Here is a 7,275-nt window from a genome sequence, read left to right on the forward strand (position 1 = left end):
CTGAGGGGTCTGTCAACACAGTTCAGTCAGTGACCAAAACTGGAAGGTTTTTTTTTTTTTTTATCTTTACTGTGTGTTTCATGGTGGCTCGTCTTGTTTTCTGTTCCTCCCCTCAGTGAGTTAGTCTCTGCAACATCGCAGTGCTTTATTTATGGCAGCTGTTCATGTGCTGTTCATGTGCTGTTCACGTGCTCTGGGGCTCTTTAGGGTGGCAGCGAGTTGGAGCTGGAGACAAAGAGCTGCGTAAAGAAGGGCATCATACAGCCTCAGGAGCCATAACCCAATGACCGGCAAACACCCCCCACCCCCCACCCCCGTCTGCCCCATTGGGGGGTGGGGGGGATCTCCAAGGGTGGCGCCTGAGAGGCAATTACTGTAATACCTTCACCCTCGTACCGTGCCTGTCAACTGTAGTAACTGGCTTCCAAATTATTCATGTTTTAATATCACTCTACTTTGCATATTTCCCTTTCATGCTGGTCCCTGATTTGCAGAGCCACATCATCCTCACTATAACACCCCCAACCACCCACCCTCCGCACCCCTCCTCCCCTCATATATTTTAAACTTCACCACAGAGATCAAAAGACAAGGCCACAAAGAGGTGCTTAAATGCACATCAAGCAGGATTTATTTAGCACACATCTGGAGCAGACATGTTCTTATAGCCCCCTATTAAAGACTTCATTACAGCACACACTGTGCAATCAGATCTGACTCCAAGAAACGCTCCACTGAGAAACTACCCTCTTATAGAGCTGCGAATCTGTCCTACATCTTCTCGTCACTGAAAAAAATGTGTGTGTGATGTTTCATGTAGCTTTGCTCAGAACAGAAAACAGAAGATAGCACCATTACCATCCTTATCATTAACCGTTGAAGACACATGCATGCATTTCTACAGGAGGCCGGATGTGTGTGTGATGTGCAAAGTTTCCGAAAATTCGTTCAGCATGAGAAAGTGAAGTTCAAGCTTCATATGGAGCTGCGGTAAACCACAGACAAAAATGCTCAGCCGTGTATTTTTCGGATTTGTATGTAAAAAGGTAAGCTAGTGTTAACCACATGGCGCCTTTGGCGCAGACTCCGGATGCACACGCTGGCTGGAGCGACACAAGAAGAGGTCAGCTCTGGCCGATCCGCATTAGAAGCCTCAGGTCTGAAGGCTGAGTGTGCTTGATTCAGGTTTCAGCCACTCTGGCCCTTCTCACACCTTCCCATGTTCTTGTCTTTACAATGAAGTCTCCTCTAATGAATGGCTTTGAACCTCCTTTTAGATCTCCTTTGTCCTGGATCCCTGCTCCTATTCTCCTCTGTTGCTAGACCTTGAACTCCACCCCTTCTCATGTTCTATTGCCTCGTTGGGAAACTGTGCGTTTGCCGTGAGAGAGTTTATGATTGTTGCGTGGCGTGCCAATGGCAACATGAGACATGACAACATATATCCACTGTGCTGGCTGTATAGGTAGCGTGGAGGATTGCTGTGACAGTGATGTTGTAGTGATTTTCAGCGCGCTGAACGTTACCCGCAGACAGTCAGGAAGTCAGCATGCCAGAATCAGAGACAAAGCAAAGGAGAAGGTGCTGGTAACAAAGCAATGCACTGCACGAGGGAAAAATGATACCATCTACACAGGCTAACACACAGGGGCACAAAGCCGCCCTGATTGCCCACTGATAAGATGATGAATTGATGGAGGCCCTCCATCTCTCCTCATGGTCCAGCACAGCAAAACAACCCCAGACTCCACTGGCAAACACAGATCCATTAAACACAGCTCTGTTATTGGAGAAAAACACGGTTGCCTGGAGAGAGAACATTGTTGTGTCCACACAGCCCACAGTTTCTCCTCAGTATTTAATACAATTTAAGAATTTCTTGCGTTGAAAAGCAAATTTATTTCTTGAAAAACTCTTGTAATGTCAACATCAATCAGCCTCTCTGACATGAGGACATTGTATCTTACACGGAAAAATATAAATATATTTTACAGTTACAACCTGCATTTAAAGACCAGTGAATGTGTGCCTGGAAAGAGACTCGAGGGTATTTAAAGTTACACAGTTTTGGAAGGATACTATGTCTGTTTTTTTTCCTGGCAACATTACAGAAGTACATTTAAAAAAAAAAGAAAAAAAAGAAATGGCCCTATAGTAAATAACTCAGTTTCCGAACCTTATGCAAGGTTTGGGTAGAGTGGATTGCCAGGGGATCTTCTGAAAAAATATCAAACAGGTCAGAAAGCGAGCATTGCTGTAGCACGAGACAGCAGCTACTTGACTTTGACCTAAGCGAGGCTCATCTGAAATGGACATGCTGGAACAGTCGTCATATTAGTTTAAAGTAAACAACATCCACTTCCACTCAATCTGTCTGTTGCAATGGAGCAGTCTGGCCTCTATCATGACCCGGCTTGTGTTTGGCTGGAGGTTAATTCCATCGTGTCTTTAAGCCTGGAGAGACTGAAGCTGAGGCCTTTACAAGATAAACAATCTTAATAGCTCTTTCTAACAAAACAGGCCACAGTTTTTCAGTCATTAGAAAAACTGAAAGAGCTTTACAGGAGGAGAGACCAACTTTCAGCTCCAAACTAAATGAATGTCTTCAACAGGCTCTCATTGGCTGCATGGGGGCAATCCAAAATCCAAGAAAACTGTCTCCAGCTTACTTCTGGATCTGGGGAGGTGGGGTGTTGAAGTAATCCTGTTGAGTTTTCCAGCTGCACAAATAAAGCTGACTGGATAACAAAGGCTTCCAAGAGGGAAGGAGAGGGGGAGGAGGAGGTGGAGGTCTCCAACTCCAAAACCACAGCATCTTCATATGTACCTGCTCCAACGTCGCTCCAGAGCGAGTGCTGAGAATGATCAGGAATCAGGAAACCACGACATGACCACACTGATTAAGGCTGCCGCAAATACAGACAGTATGAGGTTGTTCCCATCCAGTACATAAATCACAACGGTGTAACCTAGAGGGAGGCAGTAACCAGAAACCTCGTACTCAATCTGCTTGTCTTTGTCCCTGAAGGATGTGTAATGTTCATGTCTGTGTGGAGCAATGTTGCACAATGAAAAATGCCAGTCAGAGCTCTGAAAACCATTTTCTGCATTACTTCCAACTGACAGCATTTCGGAGCAAAGGCTGGTCGGAGCTTGAAGTGTGACAGGAGCACAGCCTTATCCCCACCCTATAGAAAGCATCAGGAAATCCTGGCATGCTGCTACAAGCATTAGCGCCTGGTCATGGGGGGTCTTATAGTTTGTCCCTCAAGTGGAACAGGAATGTAACAGGAGACTTTAAAGCTAATGGATTCTTTCACTGGGTAAAACATCTTCCTAAAATAGTCAGACTCACTTTTTTCTTCTCCACCAAATATCAGCTTATGTAAATGTTTATATAATAATCAGAGCAGCACTGACAGCATATTCTTGAAACTCAGGGAGGTTGTTTTGAGAAGGAGAGAGAGATAGGGCGAGTAAGTGTGCATGCATATTTCTCTACCTGCCAGCAAAGAGCAAACACAGCCTCTTGTGACATCTTCTTTTCAAATGTGTTTACAAATGGGGTAAAAAGCAGAGGACGCCATATTCATTTCTCTGATCTGAGACACTCCCAGCTCTTGGCTGTGAATCAGAGAGCTACATGCTGTCAGCTGTGTGTTGTGACTTGCGCTTGGGCAGCTTGCGAACAGAAGGCGTTTATTTTGCTCCAGCTGCCACACCCAAGGAAAGTGTTTTTCAGGCAAAAGGGGGAGTACCAGCTCGAACTCCGAGCCTGTAGAACCCAGATGGCCGTCCGCAGAACACTATTAATATCCCAGAGAAAAGCCCAGAAGTTATGAAAGTTATGTATGCAAATTCTGACTGGTTTCAACTATTAACCAGGTAGAGGCCAGGGTGCCTCTGGCAGGTCGCTCCTCTGATCTCTCCGTGTTGTTCGCCTTCCAGTGCGGCTGAATAAAGTGGTGAGTATACACAACAAAAGAGGAGCCAGTCTCCCCAAGGAAAAGCCTTCTCGCTGCTTCCTATTAGCAGATCGCTCCCAGGCCTGAGCTGAAACCTGAGCATCCTTCAGAGATCGACACCACCCACCCACCACCCATCCCCGCCTTCAACCCCCTAGTGACCTGCTCCATCAAAAAAAAAAAAGCCCCGCGAATCCAGTTCCCACCACTGAATTACCATTAATTTATTTATCCATCCATGCATTTATACATCTATTTATTTATTCAACTCATCTATTTGTCTTCATGTCTCACGCTATCCTGGGCAGTCCCCATTGAGAAGGGTCCGATTACAGCAGTCATGGTGTAGAGGAAAACAGGGCCACTGTGCACAGTGAGCTGGGTCAGCAACACACAGATCCTCAGCTCATGATGTCATGGGCTGCTGGACTGAGCCAGTCTCCCTGCTCTCTACCATAAAAGATTATAAAGTTCCTCTATATAGACTGGTAGGACTAACACCATGTGTGCTCCTTGTCTGTGAAAGGCTGCGTGTGCCTTGATCTGCGGAGTGTCTGGCCAATAAGCTGTCGCTGTTCACAGCATCCTGAAGTTACACTCGCCAAAGCCAAGGATCATGAATGTGTGAATGCTTGTGTGAAGAAGCCTGGCAGTGGTTGGGCCTGGTGGGGTTGTGAGTGTTGTTCTGGTGTAATGAGCCATGTGGTCACATGTGGTAAACGCAGACGGCTGGCAGGCAGTATCATGCCCTGTCTCCTGCCCAGTTCAAGGCATGCTGGGAGAAGCACCTGAGTGCGTGAGGGACTTTGCATGCCCCAAACAAACCAAGCTGCTCTAACACAAACCTAGCATCAATGAACCTGCTGACAGAGCCTTCGACACTCGATAGTCTTAAAACTACTGACCGTGCTTCCTCTTCACCCTCCACTGCTGATGTTATCACAGTAAGATGTTTACCAGTCTTAATTCAACAAGCTTGCACCCATGTGCGTTTGAGAGTTGTTTCTGCTTGGTAACCTCAACTGGGCCTTGAGATAATGTCACCAAACCTTTGCACTTCCCCTTCGCAAGCCATAGCTTGCCACGGTGTGGTGCAAGCTAATGAGCAACACACCGTGCAGACTGAGCATGACCCACCACAGGAGAGAGGATGATGGATGGGAGCTTTTATCTGGGCAATAAACATTAGTTCCTCCACCTTATCATCTTATCTCACTGTGATTTGAGGATTCTCTTGCAACAGGATGCCTCATGACTGGGCTGCTGACACTTATGCATCCCTCTCTGCAGGGTTCACTCTACTGGACACAATCAATCTGCTGTTTAGATAGCATGGCCTTAGAGTGCTGATAAGGAAATGTAACTACTAGGTTTCCAAGAGATGGCACAGACACAAGTCTGCAAATGTTTAAAACAACTTGGAATTGTTCACCAACGTAGCCACAACTAAAATCCACCAGCCTGTAATAATAATGTATGTCACTGTGACAGTTTATTCAAATGTATATTGTTATCTTTTACTTTTTTAAATCCCTGACAACAATACACTGTGTTAAGTCGTTGCTGAAGCTCTGTGCTGCCTTCCTATAGAGAGCACATCTCCAACCACATGAGCTTAACTCCGGTACATTGGGGATAATGGGGGCTTTTGTCTTATTAATACATCCTTTCAATACAATGCCTTCTTTAGAGTGACGGATGAACAAGCCTCAACAACATCGTAGGGGTCACAGCGCGAAGAGGGAAGGGGGGGGGGGCACAGCAGGCTGCGCAACGGCTCCAAGGACCTGTGTGTGTGCGCGCGTGCGTGCGTGAGCGAGGACGCGCCTGGAGCACAAGCTACTCACCTCAGACCCAAACATCAACAACAACAACAATAATAGCTACACAGACTATAATTCACCCTCACTGTATGATCGACAGCCGTGGAGCCCACGTGTTAATATTTAACACCACACAATATTATTCATTAAAACACACACACCCACGCAGTGTTTAACAAACGCAGCTGTCACACGGAACATCCAAACCCTCTCGGTGGGTGCAGCAGCGGTGTCTCTGCTCGGTGGTTAGTAAAAGTGCAGTGGCGTGTTGCTTCATCCTGTACTGGCCACGCTGCTGCTGTCAAAACGTGTTGAGTGAGTCAAAGACACATTTCGAGACTTTGTGCGTCAGTCCCAACTTTCATATCTTTTCCAACACGCTTATCTGGTCGTCGATGATGCTGATGGTCAGGAGGGGGAACCTCGTATAGTATGCCAGTAAAGATTCTCTCTCGAAATATACCCAACTCCCATTTACTGTTGAGACTGAACTCTGCAGCGCGAGAGACACATCAGGTCCTTTTGTTAGGCTGGTGCAGCGCAGACTGTCACACTAACCACACTTTAAGACGGCTACTCACCCCATGAGAGATACAGTAGTAGTAGTAGCAGCAGCAGTAGTAGTAGTAGAGAGCAGCGAAAAGACGCTCCGACAGAAAATATTTGTCTCCAAACGTCCTCACATGTGGTCACCAGTCTCCACAAAAGCTGGCGTCAAAAGTTCAGCTCTCTCCTCTCCTCTGCTGCTCCCGGGTCGAGAAGCGACGATGACAATCAAAACTTTCGTACAGGGCTTGGCGGCGGCGGCGGCGGCGGCGGCGTGTCTTGTCTAGTCAGTGGTAAATCCATACCCGGTCTGTGCGCTTCAACTGAAGCCGTCCAAAGATCACCGAGCGCGAGGCGACCCCCCCCCCCCCCAAAACAAAAATGTATATGACGAAAAATGAATGAGAGCAGAGACCACACTTTCCCCTTTGTCGCTCTAATCCACCAGTCCGTCTGATCGTCCCTCTGCTCTCTGGGAGCACACAGCAGTGGGAGCACAATACGCGTACTGACACAATACGCGGTCTGACACACACACATACACACACACACAAACACACACACACACATGCACACACACTTACACACACACACACACACAGGCACGCGCGCGCAAGAGAGAGAGAGGGAGAGCGAGACAGAGAGACAGGCGGTGTGAAAAGTGATATGCTCTTAAAGGAGTGTGTGGACTTATTAGTATGATTCGGACAGCAATTAATATGGAAAATAGTTGTTAGGCCTATTTCTGGAGCTTTTCCCCCACTCCGGAGCACACAAATGAAGTCCAGATGTTCCACCTCCTCACTTCCTCTTTCCTAACGAATCCCAGCATGAACCAGAGTCCACACTTTTCAACTCACCCTGGCTCATTCTCCCTTGGGATCAGTGGCTGCAAATGAATGTAGCTCTATTACAATGGCAATGCAATATATATAGGCTAG

At 46.9% G+C, this 7,275-nt stretch overlaps 1 protein-coding gene across 1 annotated transcript in view; it reads right to left on the reverse strand.

Annotated features, from left to right (window-relative positions):
* Positions 1–7,005, reverse strand: part of s1pr2 (sphingosine-1-phosphate receptor 2) — a 16,596-nt gene extending 9,591 nt beyond the window's left edge. The window contains exon 1 of the mRNA XM_056400592.1: positions 6,370–7,005. The gene's annotated coding sequence lies outside the window, so the exon portion shown is untranslated. The remainder of the gene's footprint in view (positions 1–6,369) is intronic.
* Positions 7,006–7,275: the final 270 nt, after the last annotated feature.

The sequence above is a fragment of the Seriola aureovittata genome, chromosome 17, assembly GCF_021018895.1.
Source record: "Seriola aureovittata isolate HTS-2021-v1 ecotype China chromosome 17, ASM2101889v1, whole genome shotgun sequence".
NCBI lineage: Eukaryota > Metazoa > Chordata > Actinopteri > Carangiformes > Carangidae > Seriola > Seriola aureovittata.